The following is an 18899-nucleotide window of genomic DNA, read 5'->3' as shown; positions in this document are numbered from 1 at the left end:
ATGTAGGAAAAGATTTTATGAACAAAACCTCAGTTGCCCGTGAACTACCACAAACAATCAACAAATGGGATTTCTTCTTATTAAAAGGCTTCTGCACAGCAAGAGAAACCACCAGCAGTGTGTAGAGACAACCCACAATGTGGGAAAAAAATCTTCACCTGCTCTTCCTCAGACAAACGTCTACTATCTTGAATCTATAAAGAACTTAAAAAGATCAAACCTCCCAAATTTAAAGACCCAATCCAAAAATGGCATCTGAAATGAACAGACATTTCTCAGACAAAGAAGTAGAAATAGCAAATAAATACATGAAAAAATGTTCAACATCACTGGTCATTCGAGAGATGCAAATGAAAACAATGCTGAGAATCCACTTCACTGCAGAAAGAATGGCTGCTATCATGAAATCAACCAATAACAAATGCTGGCAGGGCTGTGGGGAAAGAGGAACCCTGCTCCACTGCTGGTGGGAGTGTAGACTGGTGCAACCACTGTGGAAATCAGTATGGAGATACCTCAAAGAACTAGGTCTGGAAGTCCCATTTGACCCTGCTAGTCCACTGCTGGGTATCTTCCCCAAAGAATTAAAAGAATCATACCACAGTGATATATGTGCACCCATGTTCATAGCAGCTCAGTTTGTAATAGCTAAACTTGGAAACAGCCCAAATGCCCATCAACTGGAGACTGGATAAAGAAAATGTGTTTTTTTTATAAAATGGAGTACTACTCAGCCATAAAAAATGAGAAATTAGAGACATTTATAGCTAAGTGGATGCACATTGAGGGAATACTCTTAAGTGAAATCAATAGGACACACATGTGTAAATACCGAATAGTTTCTCTGGTGTGAGAAACTGAAAGTGTAAATAAGGACTAAATGTATAATAGGTAATGTGAAATAGGAAGAAAAGGGGCAAAGGGGAAGGAAGTGGGAGGGCTAGGGGAAAGGATAGAAGGGAATGGGATTAATATGAGAAAATGGAAAACTAGGAACAAAATCTTTGTAAATAGGGAGGACTGGAGGGGTTGAAGGGAGGGCTGGGCAACGGTGAAAAATAAGAACCAAGAGAGACTATGTAAAGGTGCAAATTTCCAATGATGAATGTCATTATGTTGTATACCTAAAATGTACCAATGATTAGAATGAATAATCGATAATGTAAAATAGGAAGAAAATGTCCAAAGGGGTAGGGGTAGTGGGAGGCACAGGGGAAAGGAAAGAAGGGAAAGGAAAAAATGATGAGAAATGGAAAAAATGGAAATAAAGTCTTTGTAAATAGGGAAGGGTGGAGGGCATGAAGGGAGGGCTAGGAATGGGGAAAAAATAAGAACCAAGATGCATTATGTAAAGGTACAATTCCCAATGAGAAATGTAATTGTGTTGTATACCTACAATGTACCAATGAAAGAATTTAATACAAAAAAAACCATGATTTTTAAAACATTGCTAATTTTATTGGTACATTCATCATAGGAAATTCGTACCTGTACATGGTATATCTTGATTCCTCTTTTTTTTTCCAGTCCCCTCCCCTCCTTATTTATAAAAGCTTTTTTTCTATTTTATTTCTTTTCTCATTTTTTTCTTTTCCCTTCTTTCTTTTTCCCCTCCCCCTTTCCCAGTTTCCCTTTCCTTTTGAATAATTTCTTCCGATTTCATGTTATCTATTTATACATTTCTCACATCAGAAAGACAAGGCGATATTTACACGGTTTAGTCTTCACTGGCTTCAGGATGTAGGCAGGCAGATTTGTGTTTGTTTTACCTGCCAAACTGGACCCAAGCTGAAAAGAGAGAATTTAGCACCAGTGATCCCAAGTAAAAGTCTGGCTTCTCTCACTTAGCAGTATGCATTTAAGATTCATTTGTTTTCTAATGGCTTGGTAACACATCTCTTTTAATCACTGAATAGTGTTTCCACTGTATGGACGCACTCAGTTTATCCACTCCTGTACTGAAGGACAGACATCTCAGTTGCTTTCAGTTTTTGGTGACTATGAAGAAAGCTGTTATCAAAATTCACATGAAGGTTTTGTATGGTCATAGTTTTTCAAATAAGTTGACAAAATACCCTAGAAGCATGTTTGCTGGACATATGGTAAGATTACGTTTAGCTTTGTGTGAAATTCAGATCTATTTTTGTTTGTTTAGGAACAATTATATTTCCATGTATATTAGGTATAAAAACATAAATGGTTGTGAGATTTATGACTATTTTTATTCACGTCTATATTTCCAAATCTGTTTTAAAGTTATTCAAGCAATAGTGTATTTATAGGAGAGGAAGGGAAAAGTTAAATTTAAAAGTACAATTAAACAACAGGAATAAACCAAGTAGACCAGCTATGTGCTGTTTACCTTATCTTGCTCAGCAGAGATTGTCTGATAAGGCATTGCTGAAATTCTGTCTTCTTTTTCTATACAGCTGCTGTTCCCTGATGCTCCTTTAAGCTCGGCATGTCTCAGGCTTGGGAGGAGTACAGGAGGCCTGGCTAGCATTTGGGACACCCAGAATCCTGTCTGTCCTGCTGCATTCCTGTTCTAATAACGAACCTCTGCTGTTTCTGAAACCAATCCCCATCTAATTTTCCAGCTCTCACCACCAGATTCCTGTCCCTCTCTGCTCATTCCTATGAAAATCCATAAAGAAGTATCTGTCTGAAATTAAGCAGCTTGCAAATTATCCAGTTATAAGTAGAAGCTTGTTAGTAAATGAAATCATCCTACTCAGACGTGAACCAGAAAGCTCATTATGTTTTGGAAAATATTGTCCTTATTATCAATTGTTTTACTTTTCAAAGAAGGAAGAAATTTGGCATCTACTATCGTATAAGTACCGAGTAAATAAAAAAAAGATGATGTATGAATTTTTTATGCCTGGTTATTTATTTATCTCTTCTGAATGACAGATATGGAATCTGTTTTCAGAATTACCAAGAACCTTTTTTTTCCCTGTACCGGAGATTGAACTCAGGACCTTGAACTTGCCAGGCAGGTGTGGCAGAACCACTGAGTTAAATCCCTGGCCCTGCATCCAAGAACTTTTTAAAAACAAAAATCCTGAGGCTGGTGACTCCTGCATCTCTCTTAATACTGGGTACTATTTGCTCAAATGAAGCCAGGAAGAGGAAAAAACAAACAAACAAACACTGACTAGAGCCCCAGCTCTTTGAACATTGTGGCTTCTTTCAGTACTCTCACTTCTAGGACACAAATTACTAATTTTGGATGAACCTGAGTTTGCCAACAGATGAGTGAAACATATATGCTTTGGCTTTATTTTTGGCATTACATAGGTGATAAGAAAGAAATCTGAATAAACTGCAGAAAACACATATGGTCATGTTATTATTCTAAGTACTTTAACAGTGCCCCAGCCTTCGGTGGCCCTCTCTGTTATCACTCATTTGCACAATTCTGTTATTGTAATTGAGCCACTTGTATCAACCCCCCCCCCCAAAAAACCCAGGTTTTAGCGAGGTAAACAGATCCAATATCTAAAATCACCAATGTGGATCCAATAGAATCAAGCCTTGAAGAGTGTTTCTTTCCATTTTCTTCTTAAATATCAGGGTTCCATTTTTGAAGTAGGGGCCAGAAATCTAAATCTAAAATATTGTTTCTGCTTGCTGTATCTTTCAGACAGGGAAAGTTCCGGGGCACAAATGAGAGGCTATCCTTTACTGGGAAGGAGGGGTCAAGGGTAAATATATTCAACTACTTTTAGACTACGTCTTGCATCCAAGGAAATCATGTTTAAAAGAAATCACATTTGCACAATGCTGGGAAAAGGAAGTCATTATCAACACCTTCAATCTTTAAATTAGACCAGCAGAAGTCCATTCTATTTATTCTGTAGTTATAAATGCTAAAAACAGGCTAACAATGTGACTACTGGTTAAGTAGAAATTAATGTGCCCAAAAAGAAAAGCTAAAACACATCAACTAGCCAAATAATAAACACTTCACAACATATTCCATCAGCCTCCCAAACCAGTCATTATTCATGCCACATTTCCATGCTTGGCTCATACTTTTCCTTCTGCTTGAAATCCTGTTGCCAACCTCATCTGTCAGTGAAAACTTGGTCTCATTCAAGGCTCTAGTGCAATGTTAGCCCTCAGATCTCCTGCCTGGATAGGGCCCTCCATTCTAGTCTTCTCTCAAAACACTTCACTACAGCCTGTACAACAAACTTCATTAGGCCTCTATTTGCAGTGTGTATCTATCTCCCCTTGAATTGCCTGAAAGTTGTAACTGTGCTTTGTCAATCCTATTCCTTCAGTGCCCATGGAATGCCTAAGTGACAGTGAGAACTGAGTACTCTGAAATAGGGATGTATTTAAGAGTTATGTAGTACTGGGACTCTAATGGTGTAATCACTTGCATATGGTCAGTTCTGTGTATTAGCACAAAAACCAGAAAAAGTAATTTGAAATAAGATTTCAATTACGTTCTGCTAGGCCTTTCCTTTTGGATGATTACAAACCACCTTGGAGAGGCTGAGGATGTAGCTTAGTGGTAGAGTGCTTACCTAGCACACCTGGCTTCCATCTTCAGCACTGCAATGGAGGAAGGGGGGTGTTGGTCGGTCAGTCCTAACTTTTGAGTCATTAATTTCTGTACATGTTGAGATATATTTTAATATCACTCTTCATGAAGACTGAAGAGTGCTATAATGACAAGACTCTTTCTTCAAGGGAAGCAGGTATTAAATGCGCTTATTAGAATGAGAAGTATGCTGTGCCCTAATTTTGTTTGTATCATAAAATACTAACAGAAATGAATCCAGGTGTCCTTTTGACAAGTAATAATGATGACCACTGTTAATGTGTGTTGGGCTTTATGTGTACAAAGCACTTTTGTTTGTACTGTTTTATTCTAGTAAGTTAGTTCTGTTCCTGGATCAGGATCTCTGCTTCTGTTCAACACCTGAAACACAGAAGGCTGATTCAACAAATTCCTTTTCCTTAGAGAATTAAACTCTACTCCCATTCTACTCTAAAATAAATGCCAGACTTATCTCTAAGACTTTGAATGTGCTTGGCTCAAGTAACATTAAAAGGCTAGTTGGAAAAAGAAAGTCTTCCAAGATCAATGAAAAGGTACCATTCTTTCAGCCTGTTCTTCTACGAACAAACACAATGGAAGAGAAGATGCTGCCCACACCCTCAACCTGTATGATCCATAAAAGCTAAATTCATTAGGGAGATTGTGTCAGGGATCCTGATGTTATTCCTCTAATCATCTGGATGAACTATAAAATGAGGTGAACCTCATATGATGCAGGAGAGAGCAGGGAAGGGGGTTCCTGAGTTACAATCAAGGGATCATTGAGGATGAGTCTGGGGCTAAAATGGTATTTATGAAGCTGTTCTATGAAAGGAATATCTTTGTCTAAGTCAGACAGAACATCCTCTGATCTTCACTTTGTTTTGAGAAGTCTACAGTCCTCTGGAGGTTCCCAAACCAGGAAGTACCTCCCCCAAGTCTAGATCCTCCACTCTCAACAATGCACCATAGCCCCAGCCTGAGCTCAAATCCAATCTGTCCTGGGAAGACAGGGGAGAAAAACAGGGATGCTTCATAAAGCTTCACCTTTGTTTGTTAATACCAGCTTTACTCTGTCAGTTTATTTTACCTTATTCTCAAAAGTGCTAGAAATGTTCAAAAGTGCTTGGGAAAATGGGACAATTCAAAGTCAGTCTTTTAGCATTATGTGATTTTTAAAACTAATTCTTGACCTTGCATTTGAGGTCAAGCACTCAAAAAGGTAAATAGTCATTTCTATGATCACAGAGTGATCTTTAAACAGAAAAGCCAATTTATTTTTATATTAGCTGCTCTAAGAGTCACAGAAAAAGTATGGTAAACATGGTAGTATGTTAAAAATAGAGTTCAAATTGATTCGTACAGAGTGCCTAATTATGAGAACATCTAGGTGGGAATGTACATTGCTTATTATAACAACCTTTTTCCATTTCTCATATTTTTTCCTTTCCCTTCTTTTTATTAGAGATTAAAAGTTTCCAGTGTTCATTCATGTCTTTTATTCTTCACAAGGTATGCTTTAATAATTACAGAGATAGAGTGACCTTGAGCACTCAACCTTTCCTACTGACCAACAGGTACTGAATGGAATTACAGAAAATTCTCTGGTTTGTTTTAGCCTGTCAATGCGTCCAATTCTTGGAAGAACACGAGCTCCCTTACAGGGGACAGCTTCAGCTATGGCATATTCTATGTGTCAGGGCCACTTTCTAGTTTCATCAGCTGGATGACACTGCTGTAAAGGGAGCTCTCGTGTGTTTATAGAGCATCCTCTAAATGTCTCCTAGTTTCCACATCTTCATTTCTACATCAGATGCCCTGAAATTTATTGGAAATTTAATGGCCTGGAAGTAAGTATAGACACTCTCACAGATTCACCAGGTTGGAGGGGACTGAGTCATACCTAAAACTTGATTCCACTCTCCTGTTCTGCTGAAGCACATCAAAACACTGCATTTTAAAAATGTTATTTTGTCATTTGATTGGACTTGGGAATTGGTGTCTTAGGCAAGGGTGTTTTAAATCAGCCTTCAACTCTATGGATGTGACAGATATCAAAAGTTCAATCAACCATGTTGTATGTCCTCTAAGAGGAAAGAATCTTTTAATTTATACAAATATATCTGAGAATAGTGAATCAAAAACCAATATAATCATGTAAATCTAGGAAAACAGCAAAAAACAAAACAAAAACCATCAAATGATTTAATAACTCTTATGGGAGGATGGTTTAAGAATTACAAATGTTAATTATGAAAAACAAGATAATACCTTGTTGTACAGTAAGAAGGAGGACTTTACCTATATCCAGAATGTACTTTATTTGTCAAGACACTTACTTGGAGAGGTCAAGGGGACAGGATACTGCCAAGCCTAGAGTAAGATGCTTTAAAATTATTTATGTGCAAAACTGTGAGCCTACATAAAGGAAAGCTTAATGATCTCTGGGTTTCTTTCTGGCTGCCTTCAAACAGTCCTCATCTGTTAATCAGACATCAGAGAGTGATTAAAACCTAAGGATATTTACTTAAAATAATAAGAAAATATCATAATCCTACTTACAGATTCCAGGCTAGTCCAAATTGGAATTTTGCTTTCCCTTCTTTTGTGTGTGTGTGTGTGGGGGGGGGGGTTGTTTTTGGTACCCGGGATCAAACTCAGGACCTTGTGCTTTCGAGGCAGGCATGGTGCCACTAATCTAAATCCCCAGCCCTGTTTTCCCTTCATAACAAATCAATTTTAAATCAAAGTTTAAAACATTAAGTGTAAGGATAAAAATCTCCTTTGACCATACACCCATTTCTTTCTCATTCACTCCCTCACAATTCAATTCCACTAATAAAAGAAAAAATTATAATAGCCAATAATAGCACTTTCTATGCCAGGGCTCAATTACTGTCCCCATTTTATAGACTGGAGAATTGAGCTTCAGTATTCTTAAGTTCCCTGTCAACTAAGCACCTGTGGTAATTTGGAACATATACATCCCAGTTTTATCTATGAATCTGTGCACATATACAGATATGCATGGAAAATATAGAGTGCTGGTGTTTAGCTTCATTTAAAAAGCTTAAATGGGATTATGCTATATATATCAATTTACAATTTGCATGATTTTCCTATGACAGTTTGTACAGTTCTTATTCTTAATTCTTAATATGACCCAGCTACACTATTCTCCTATGGTCCAGCATGAAGGTTATTTGTAATTTTTCATTGAACAGTGCTGAAGTAAATGTCTACTCCAAGCTTCGTCAGGCACATGGGCAACTACTTGGGTGAACAGTAAGATGTGGAAGTGTTGGGTCATGACTATGACTGTCAAAACGTTCACAGATACTGCTAAACTGTCCTCCATGAGGTGTGCTACTTGTATATGAATACACATTTTCTTACAATCAGGTCAAAATATGACATTATCCAAACTTCTAGGCTTTTGCCAATCTAATGAGTATAAAATGGAGTTGTATTCAATTTGCATTTCCATGATTATAATAAAAGATGTATTAGGCAACATCAATCAGACTAGTAATTAAATAATACAGTGAGATTAGTGTAACATAATACTATCTATATACATTTAGAATAAATCATTTTATTTTAAAATACACAGATGTGCATTTCTTCTCTCACTTTTTGACATAGGCAAATGACTTCTCCTTTCATTAAGGAACCAATGATTACAGGGTTTCACCTGCATGACCTGTACTGATCATACCTAATGTATATCTGAGAATCTTTGTTTTCATCTTTTTAAATGAAACGAGACGGTAAGGACATTGTGAAATAATCTGAGTGCATAATTTAATTTACAGCAACAAGCTTTTAGTAACTTGCCTTCATCAAGACTTTCCAAAGCCATTCAATTGAATTTTCACTGAAATATCTCTTTTCACAGTTGTATTTCATTGGTTTGCCCATTATTTAACTAGATTACATAATTACAAAGACACTCAATTAGTATGAACTGGTTTGGGAACTGGCACATCAGCTCTTGGACAGCACAAAATTAACTGTGTGAGCAAAATCACAGAAGTGCTCCAGGGAGTTCCCCCTGCCATTCAGGCAAGCATGGCTCAGGCTGGTCAGTATCTTTCAGAGAAAGAAAGAGACAGGTGCAGAGAGCTGGTGAAGAGGTGTGCACTAGTGATGTGGAACATACTTCCATATGCTTACTTTTCAATATCTTCTACTGTGAACCATCTGTTAATTTACCCATTTTCTAATGAATTATGTTCTTCTTAGTTATTTACAAGTGTACTTTATAAGTCTCAGATATTAATTTTTTGTTTTTTATTAATCATAAATATTTTCTACAAGATCTTTTCCATTTATTATCCTTTGGTTATGTTGTTTTGCAAAAGTATTTAACTTTAATGAAATGAGAGTTTTCTTTGTAGCTTTTGTTTTCTATGTCTTTGTTAAGGAAGACTCCCTTTGCTAAAATGCTAAACATATCCCCATATTAAACATTTTATTCTAATACTCTAATAATATTGTTATTCTCAGGTTCTAAGAATTTGGAGTCCAGAAATTTTAGATATCTGGCCTAAGTTATAAAGCTAGAAATTATGGTTTATGGATGTATCATCTTCTTGATTATCAAAATATAAGAAAATGTTACTTCATAGTACCTCCCTTAAGAGGAATTAAATTCTGAGAGAAGCCAAAGTGAGATATATGGGTGTCAAGCAATAATGAAAATTGGAATAAATGCATATCTTCTAAGTGAAAATGCATAAGTGATTGACATATAAATAATTCATCATCAGCTTCAGAAATTCAGCATAATCTCCAGCCATAGAAATTGCAGTCAATGGGCTCAAGTGACTGGAGGTTTTAAGCATTCATTAAGCAACTATTAGGTGGTACGTACTGTTAGGTGCTGCATATTTAATTTACATGCCAAAAAATGAGATTTTTAGCATCATGAGCTTACAGGCTAAGAGAAAAATGTATATGAAACAAATTATTCACATTTGTTACAAGACAATTGTGCCAAGTACTATAAAGGAGAACACAAATATAATCAGAGTGAACAAAAGAGAACAAACAGAATTGATGAGGACTGGAGAGGCTTCTTTCAGATAGAAACAATTAGCTGCGATCTCAAAAACAAGTAAGAATAAACCAGGCAAAAATGAAAGGGTAGAGTATGAAGGAAGAAGAGACCAGGTTCCAGGTTGAGCTCTGAGCATGCAGGCCCAGAGCAAAAAACCGAAAGATCACCAATGTGGAGGGATCTTGTGAGCAGAGGGCAGTGGCAAGGCATAAACCAAAGCCTCACATGAGCACAGACCACACAAGGTGGGCCTCGAAGTGGATCTCATTGTCCTAGGATGCATGCTTTGACTGCTGTCTCTTTTGGTACTCTCTTGTACTTAAAGTGTTCAGTGGTCAACCCAATCCAAATGCATGCCTCCAGGTCCAACTATGCTAACTCATTCACTTAAGCAACAAGAATATATTGAGTAAATGACGTGTCCCCAGTTACTGATCCTTTCCACTCTTCCACTAGATGTTTGTACATGGATATTCTGCAAGTTCTTATAGCTTTGCTCATGAAAACCATGCCCAACTTTTACACTGTACCTTCAATTGTGGTCATTTAGGTCACAATTGTCTGCTAAGAGAAAGTGAACTCACAAAGGTGGGATGTATGTCTCGTGTGCATTTGTGTCCCCCAATTCTTAGTATAAGGATCTGGAAGTCACTGGTCTTGTTTATGTACTTACTACATTGTATAATGGCTTAACATTTCCCCTAGTGTACCACATTATGACCTTAAGGGTGGGCAAGAATCAATAATGAATGAATAAGCATGTTATATTCATCAAGCACAATCTTCCTACTGATTTCACCATTTCATTGAGGTGATCAATGACTTATTTTCATCATCACAAACCCATCATTTTTCCAGGTGGTTAAAATAATGGTATTACTATTATCTCTTAATCCCTATGCATTCTTTTAATATCTAATGAACTACCAAATCCTACTGCTTTACTCAAGACTTTTCTATTCTCCTTGGCATCATCTTGGTTCAGGCCCATTGCCTCTTACTAAGACTATTATCACAGGGGTTCTGTCTTAGTTCCTCATGCCAAAATACATTATATCTGCTGCTGCCATATAAACTTCCCTGAATTACAATTTCATCCTGGCCTAAAAATATCTGAAGCTTCTCTTTCATTGTCTGCATTAATTTCAGACTTCTCTGTTGGACATTAAGGCTCTGTACATTACCCCCTGTACATTTTGATTGTACTCTCTGATTCCCTACTATCTTCTTCTCCTGTCATTCCCTGGTGAAGCAGGAGTATTTGTTTTATGCTTTCTATCTGTTAATTTGCCTGAGGCATCTGAGGTCATTTCATACCTCAAGGGCCATCATACATGGCAGCTCATTCATGAAGTACATCCTGATAGTTCAAGAGATGCAATCACAGTCTCCTGTGAATATGTGCAGCATTAGTACTTCTTTCTTGAAATTCAATCTTAGTCTACTTTTTAAAGTCATTTGAGACTCACTCTGTCCATGGTAACTTAAGCACCTTAAAGTGAGGGTCAAATTGTTCCTTATTTTTCTGTTTCTCTGCAGAATCTAGCACAATGCCTTTTATGTAAGATACTGTCGAAGAATATTTGCTGAATCGAATTGTTTTCTCAACTTTACTCTAAGTTTCTTAAGAAGCATAAGTTTAAGCACTTTGTATCTCTCGATAATTAGAAGTGGTTTGTATATAAAAAGTACTGAAAGAATCCTTTTTAAGTCATTTCATGGTTCTAGAACAAGGTTTCCCAAAATACATGTAATACTGGCATTAACCTAAAGTAGTCACTTAGCTATAGCTCAAAAATTAACATAAAGAAAAAAGAAACTGATTCTAACATTCTTTATTTTTTCCTTTTTTTTTTAATGACAATGCCTAACTCTAACAAGTGCTGATATTATGCACTGTACTCAGAGTGTTAACCATCTTCTCTGTAACCCTCACAACAGTATTAGAAGTCACTGTTTTTTCCCAATTTTATGGGTGAGAGATTTAAAGAAGTGAAATAACTTGATCCTGCAGTGAACAACTGGTAGAGCTGAGATTTAAACCCAGGCAGCTTCTGCCTCCAAAGCTCAAGTCTTCACCCTCATGTCATACAGTCTTTGTTGTGTATGTTGAGGCCCCTAATTTCAACAGTTTAAGTAAACAAATCTTTTTTAAAAAACACTCTGACTTATAGCCTAGAATCATTCTTTGAAACAAAAACTTCTAAACTTACATTGTCTTAAAGACTATGAAAGTGAAGAAGTGCTAAATCTATTTCATCCACCTTCCAGTGTAAGCTTCAAGTTTAGAAGGCTACTAGTTTTTTTAAGTGACATGCATAACCAATGGTTGATTATGCACCCCAAAGGATATAGTAAGTAACTTAGACTGTATACTATCAGATAACTGAAAATCACTTTTAACTTCAGTAAGCAGCCTGGTGACTTCAAAATCAAAGACAACCACTTAGTTGCCATTCCCCAATTAAAAACCACCAGCAGCCTGGCACCTAATTGGGTGATGAGTAAAGAAGTGAGAGCTGTCACAGATACTACAAATGTAAAAATGACCGGAAGGTTTGCTCTTTTCTAGTCTCCATTCAGTTTGAAGAGAAAGGCACCAATGCTAACTCTGGCCACAGTGTTGACAAAGAATACATTGGCACATAGTTGACAGATTGCAAAATTGAACTAATTTGAAGGAAAAAAGTTGTATTGGCCCTAAATAGAAGAAAACACACTGAAGAAAAAGTCAAAAGCAATAAGATGGGAAGTATTGCTTCCTTCAGACATAAACCTGTGAAGTAGACATGCATAGCACCAGTCAGATCCAAGGAGCCAGTATCTCTGTGACCTTGAATGGTCATATTATTAAGATGAGATTTATAACTCCAGCCAAAACTATGTTAAGCAAGGCCAAACTCTTTTTAATAAAGCTGATATTTTATCTGCTCAGGTCTTTGATTTATCCAAAAATTTTAAAAAATTATATGAGAAATCTAATATTAACTTTTACTATTTACTCATAGCTAAATTGAAATGTTGTTAAAATATATCAGTGTAGATATGATGACTGTCACTTAAATTATACTTCAAAAGCCAAATCTAATTCATGAAGATATATTTCATTATCCATAGTTATTTTCATGTTTTAAAAAATGATCTAAAATATGCAATTGTTGATACTTCAGTATTTTGGGCTGCAGATCATAGGTGTGGAAGTGAATAAAGCAAAAGAATTAGATTAATATTCTCAACAGTATCATGGAAAATGATAGCCTAAAATACATATGAGCATTGGTTAATATTCTGCCAATTCCTTCTGTGGTAGCAAAAATCATAAAAATAAAAAGAAAACACATAAGAAAAGATAGTTTAAATGAAGTGAAAATATTTTATAATATTACAGACTTCTTAAAAACACATTTACTCAGTCATGAGAGGAAACAAATAATCAAAGGATAAATTATATACCAAATGTAAACAAAGATCATTCTGCTCCAATACAACTGAATAACTGTGTATTATTAACAATTTGTAGCTCCCGGGCCGCTGTACCACAGCCCACAGCACCTAGGTGCAGAGCTGCACCCAAGGCAGAGGAGGTAAACCATCTGGGCCCCCATACAACTGGCCCCAGTGCCAAGGAGGTGAGCTGGGCAGGCAGCAGCAGCACACAGCCCCCACACGCCCTGATGAAATGAGAAGACATTTAAACAAGTCTCAAAACCAGACTCCCAGATCACCTAAAGCAACACCAAAGGGAAACAGATGGAACAATCTGATACTCAAACACCTGGACACCCTGAACTGGTGACTAAAGAGGATCTGGAAAAAATGAAAACAGAAATAATTTCTCAGATAACAGCAGAGATTGTACCCTTAGTGCAAGACATGATTAATAAATCTAGAGAGGACACAGATTAAAAAAATAGAGGATCTGAGGAACATGATGGAATCCCAACATAGGAAACAAATGGAATCCATAAAACAGATGCAAACAGACTTCCATGAAGACTAAAAACTCCATTGAAAGCTTATGCAGCAGAATGAGCCAATGTGAGGACAGAATTTCAGGTACAGAAGATAAGATTGCAATTAGTGATCAGGAAAAGAAAATATTCTTAAAAATAGCAAGGGACCACGAGAAATCAATCCAGCAGCTGCTAGATGATACAAAGAAGAATAACATCAAACTGATTGGAGTCAATGAAGAAACAGGAGAGAGTGCAGATGACATAAAAAAATTGTTCACAGAAGTGATGGCAGAAAACTTTCCAAGCAGGGGAAAAGAACTTGACATACAGATAAGTGAGGCATATAGAACTCCAACTAGCCTTGATCAAATAAATCTACACATAGGCATATAACAGTTAAAATTCCAAAAACCCAACAGAAGAACAAAATTCTACCAGCAGTAAGAGAAAAGAAAGAGCTTGGAGTGACATATTTCAAGCCCTAAAGGAAAATAGCCTCCAACCCAGATTGATGTACCCTGCAAAACTGTCTTTCAAAACTGATGGAGAAATAAGATATTTTCATGACAAAGAGCACCTTAAGAACTTCATGAATACCAAACCAGCACTCCAAAAAATTTTAGACAATATCCTACGAAAAGACAACGAGGATCACAACTCCAGGAAGTCCAGCAGAATGAATCCATCGGGCACAACAAGAAATTAAATGCAAAAGGGGAGAAACCAACAAAAAGGAGAAGTCCTCACAATGATAAGTCAATACAGATCAGTTATAACCATCAATGTTAATGGTCTCAATTCACCAATCAAAAGAAACAGACTGGCAGAATGGGTCAAGAAGCAAGATCCAACAAAATGCTGCAAACAAGAAACACACTTAATTCAAAAAGAAACTCATAGACTGAAAGTTAAAGGGTGGAAAACAATACTCGATGCGACAGGAACCCCCAAAAAAGCAGGAGTCACTATCCTCTTTGTAGATAAAGTGGATTTCAAACCAACACTGAATAAGAGAGACAAAGGACATTCATCCTTTTAAAGGGAACATTCCAAGAGAAAGAGATGACAATCATAAACATACATGCACCAAACACAAGTGCACCCAACTATATAAAACAAATACGAATGGACATGAAAAATCACATAAGCACTAATACAATAGTAGTGGGAGACCTCAATACCCACTCTCACAAAGAGATAGATCAACTAGACAAAAAATAAACAACGAAATACTAGAACTCAATCAAACTCTTCAACAAATGAACTTAACAGATGTTTACAGAGTATTCTACCCCACAAAATCAAAACACACATTATTTTCAGCTGCACACAGGTTGTTCTCCAAAATAGACCACATACTCGCTCATAGAACATGTTTAAGTAAGTGCAACGGAATTGAAGTTATCCCCTATATATTATCAGACCATAGTGGGATGAAATTGGAGTTCAACAGCAAAAGAAACTGCAAGAATTTCATAAACACGTGGAAATTGAACAGTACACTTCTGAATAACCCATGGGTCACAGAGGAAATTAAAGAAGAAATCAGACAGTTCCTACAATTCATTGACAATGACAATACAACGTATTGGAATCTATGGGACACAATGAAAGTCTTACGAGGGAAATTCGTAGCAGTGAATACTCATATTAGGAAAACAGAGCAAGCCCAATTAAACAACCTGATGCTGAATCTCAAGCTTCTAGAAAAAGAAGAGCAGGACAAACCCAAAGCTCATACAAGGGAGGAAATTATAAAGATCGGAGCAGAAATCAATGCAATGGAGACTAAGAGAATGATACAAAAAAATTAATGAATTATTCTTCAAAAGAATAAACAAAATTGACAAACCTTTAGTCAACCTTATCAGAAAAAGGAAAGAAAAGGCCCAAATCCATGCAATTAGGAATGAAAAGGGTGAAATTACAACAGGCCCAGCAGAAATCCAGAGGATCATCAATACCTACTTCCAAAACCTATATGCCAATAAGATGGAAAATATAGAAGGGAAAGATTCCTAGATACGTATGAATTAGCAAAGTTGAACAAAGAAGACCTAAAAATTCTAAACAACCCAGTATCAATCAATGAAATTGAAAATTTAAGTAAAATCTTACCAACTAAGAAAAGCCTGTGTCCTGATGGCTTCACTGCTGAATTCTACAAGATATTTAGAGAGGAACTACTGCCACTACTGTTTAAACTCTTCAGGGAAATTGAAAGGGAAGCAATACTCCCAAATTCATTCCTGGAAGCAAACATCATCTCGATCCCCAAAGCAGAGAAAGACACAACCACAAAAGAGAACTGTAGGTAAATCTCACTAATGAACACAGATGCAAAAATCTTTAATAAGATATTGGCAAATAGAATGCAGAAGATCATCAAAAACATCATATACCCTGACCAAGTGGGATTCATCCCAGGGTTTCAGGGATGGTTCAACATACAAAAATCAATCAATGTAATACACTATATCAATACAGCCAAGGACAAAAACCCATATGATCATCTCAATAGATGCAGAAAAAGTATTTGACAAAATCCAACACACATTTATGTTAAAACCCTACAAAAAATTGGAATAGACAGTATCTACCTCAATCTGATAAAAGCCATCTATGAAAAACCAACAGCCAGTATCATAATAAATGGTCAAAAACTGAAATCCTGCACACTAAAATCAGGAACAAGACAAGGATGTCCACTATCACCTCTCCTGTTCAATATAGTCTTGAAAACATTAGCCACAGCAATTAGACAACAGCAAGAAATAAAAGGAATAAAGATAGGAAATGAAGAAGTCAAATTGTCATTATTTGCAGATGACATGATACTCTATATCAAAGACCAAGAACTCCACCAAAAGTCTTCTAGACTTAATAGCCAAATTTAGTAAAGTAGCTGGATACAAGGTCAACACACAAAAATCAATAGCTTTCCTCTACACAAACAACAGAATCACTGAGAGAGAAATTGGGCAAACAATTCCTTTCACAACTGGATCCAAAAAACTGAAATCCCTAGGAATCAACTTAACAAAAGAAATCAAAGACCTCTTCTCTGAAAACTATAGCACTCTGTAAAGAAAGACTGAAGATGGTATCAGAAAATGGAAAGACATCCTTTGCTCCTGGGTAGGAAGAATCAACATAGTGAAAATGGCCATATTTCCAAAACTGCTATATAGATTCAATGAAATCCCAATAGAAATTCCAGCAGCATACTTCATGTACCTTGAGAAAACAATCCAAAAATTCATGTGGAACAAGAGACCTAGAATAGTAGAAGCAATTCTACGCAACAGAGACATGGAAGGGGGTATCACAACCCTCAAAGTGAAACTATACTACAAAGCTACTGTGATAAAAACAGCATGATATTGGCAAAGAAACAGACCTGAGGACCTGTGGAACAGATTAGAAGATGCAGAAAGAACTCCAGACACACTCAGCCAACTCATCGTCGATAAGGGAGACAAACACCCTCACTGGAGGAAAGATAGCCTCTTTAATAAATGGTGCTGTTTGGGCTGGGGATTTAGCTCAGTGGTTTCACCGGCTGCTGCACAAGTGCAAGGACCCAAGTTTAATTCCTGGTACCAATAAATAAAAAAATAAAAATAAATGGTGCTGGAAAAATTCGGTTTCAATTTGCTAAAGAGTAAAACTAGACCTATATCTCTCACCATGCACTAAACTAAAATCAAAATGGATTAAAGATCTAAATATCAAAGCAGGAACGCTGAACCGGCTGGAACAGAGATTAGGTAGAGCTCTTGAAGACACTGGTATAGGAAGATATTTTATGAACACAACCTTAGTTGCCTGAGAACTAGCACAAACAATCAACAAGTGGGATCTCTTCTTATTAAAAAGCTTCTGCACAGCAAAAGAATCATCAACAGTGTGAAGAGACAACCCACAATGTAGGAAAAAATTTTCACTTGCTGTTCTTCAGATAAAGGTGTACTATCTAGAATCTATAAAGAACTTAAAAAGATCAGACCTTCCACATTGAAAGACCCAATCTAAAAATGGGCTTATGAAATGAACAGACATTTCTTGGACAAAGAAGTAGAAATAGCAAAAAAAAATATGAAAAAATGTTCAACATCAGTGGTCCTTCAAGAGATGCAAATGAAAACAACGCTGAGATTCCACCTTACTCCAGAAAGAATGGTTGCCATCATAAAATCAACCAATAACAACTGCTGGCGGGGCTGTGGGGAAAGAGGAACACTGCTCCACTGCTAGTGGGAGTGTAGACTGGTGCAACCACTGTGGAAATCAGTATGGGTTTACCTCAAAGAACTAGGACTGGAAGTCCCACTTGACCCAGTTATTCCTCTGCTAGGTATCTTCCCCAAAGAATTAAAAGAATCATACCACAGTGATATATGTGCACCCATGTTCACAGCAGCATAGTTTATAATAGCTAAAACTTGAAAGCAGCCCAGTTGCCCATCAACTGGAGACTAAATAAAGAAAATGTGGTTTTTAAAAATATAAAATGCAGTACTACTCAGCCATAAAAAATGAGAAATTAGAGACATTTATAGCTGAATGGATGCCCATTGAGGCAATACACTTAAGTGAAATAAATAGGACACACATGTGTAAATAGTGAATAGTTTCTCTGGTGTGAGAAACTGAAAGTGTACATAAGGACTAAAAGGTGTAATAGATAAGGTGAAATAGGAAGAAAAGGGGCAAAGGGGAAGAGGAAGTGGGAGAGGTAGGGGAAAGGAAAGAAGGGAATGGAATTAATATGAGAAAATGAAAAAAGCAAGCAAAGCCTTTGTAAATAGGGAGGAATGGAGGGGTTGAAGGGAGGGCAGGGGAAGGGGGAAAAATAAGAACAAAGAGAGATTATGTAAAGGTGCAAATTTCCAATGATGAATGTCATTATACTGTATAACTAAAATGTACTAGAGGTATAATAGATAAGGTGAAATAGGAAGAAAAGGGGCAAAGGGGAAGGGGAAGTGGGAGAGGTAAGGGAAATGAAAGAAGGGAATGGAATATGAGAAAATGAAAAAATGGAAACAAAGTCTTTGTAAATAGGGAGGGATGGAGGGTTGAAGGGAGGGCAGAGGAATGGGGAAAAAATAAGAACCAAGAGAGATTATGTAAAGGTGCAGATTTCCAATGATGGATGTCATTATATTGTATACCTGAAATGTACCAATAAAGTTAATTAAAAAAAAACAATTTGTAACTTCTCTTAAGAAATAACCTAATACTGGGCCAGGGATTTAGCTCAGTGGTTCAGGCACCTGCCTCGCAAGCGAAAGGTCCTGAGTTCGAGCCCCAGTACCAAAAA

General features: G+C 36.7%; 1 protein-coding gene across 3 annotated transcripts in view; it reads right to left on the bottom strand.

The window, feature by feature from the left end:
• CUNH1orf21 (chromosome unknown C1orf21 homolog) overlaps positions 1-18899 on the bottom strand; it is a 246604-nt gene that overhangs the window by 88362 nt on the left and 139343 nt on the right. The window lies entirely within an intron of this gene.

Source organism: Heterocephalus glaber, unplaced genomic scaffold (genome assembly GCF_053883595.1).
Source record: "Heterocephalus glaber isolate CG9 unplaced genomic scaffold, H.glaber_assembly_v1.0 deba00001600, whole genome shotgun sequence".
NCBI lineage: Eukaryota > Metazoa > Chordata > Mammalia > Rodentia > Bathyergidae > Heterocephalus > Heterocephalus glaber.
This window is presented reverse-complemented; position numbering and strand designations above follow the sequence as displayed.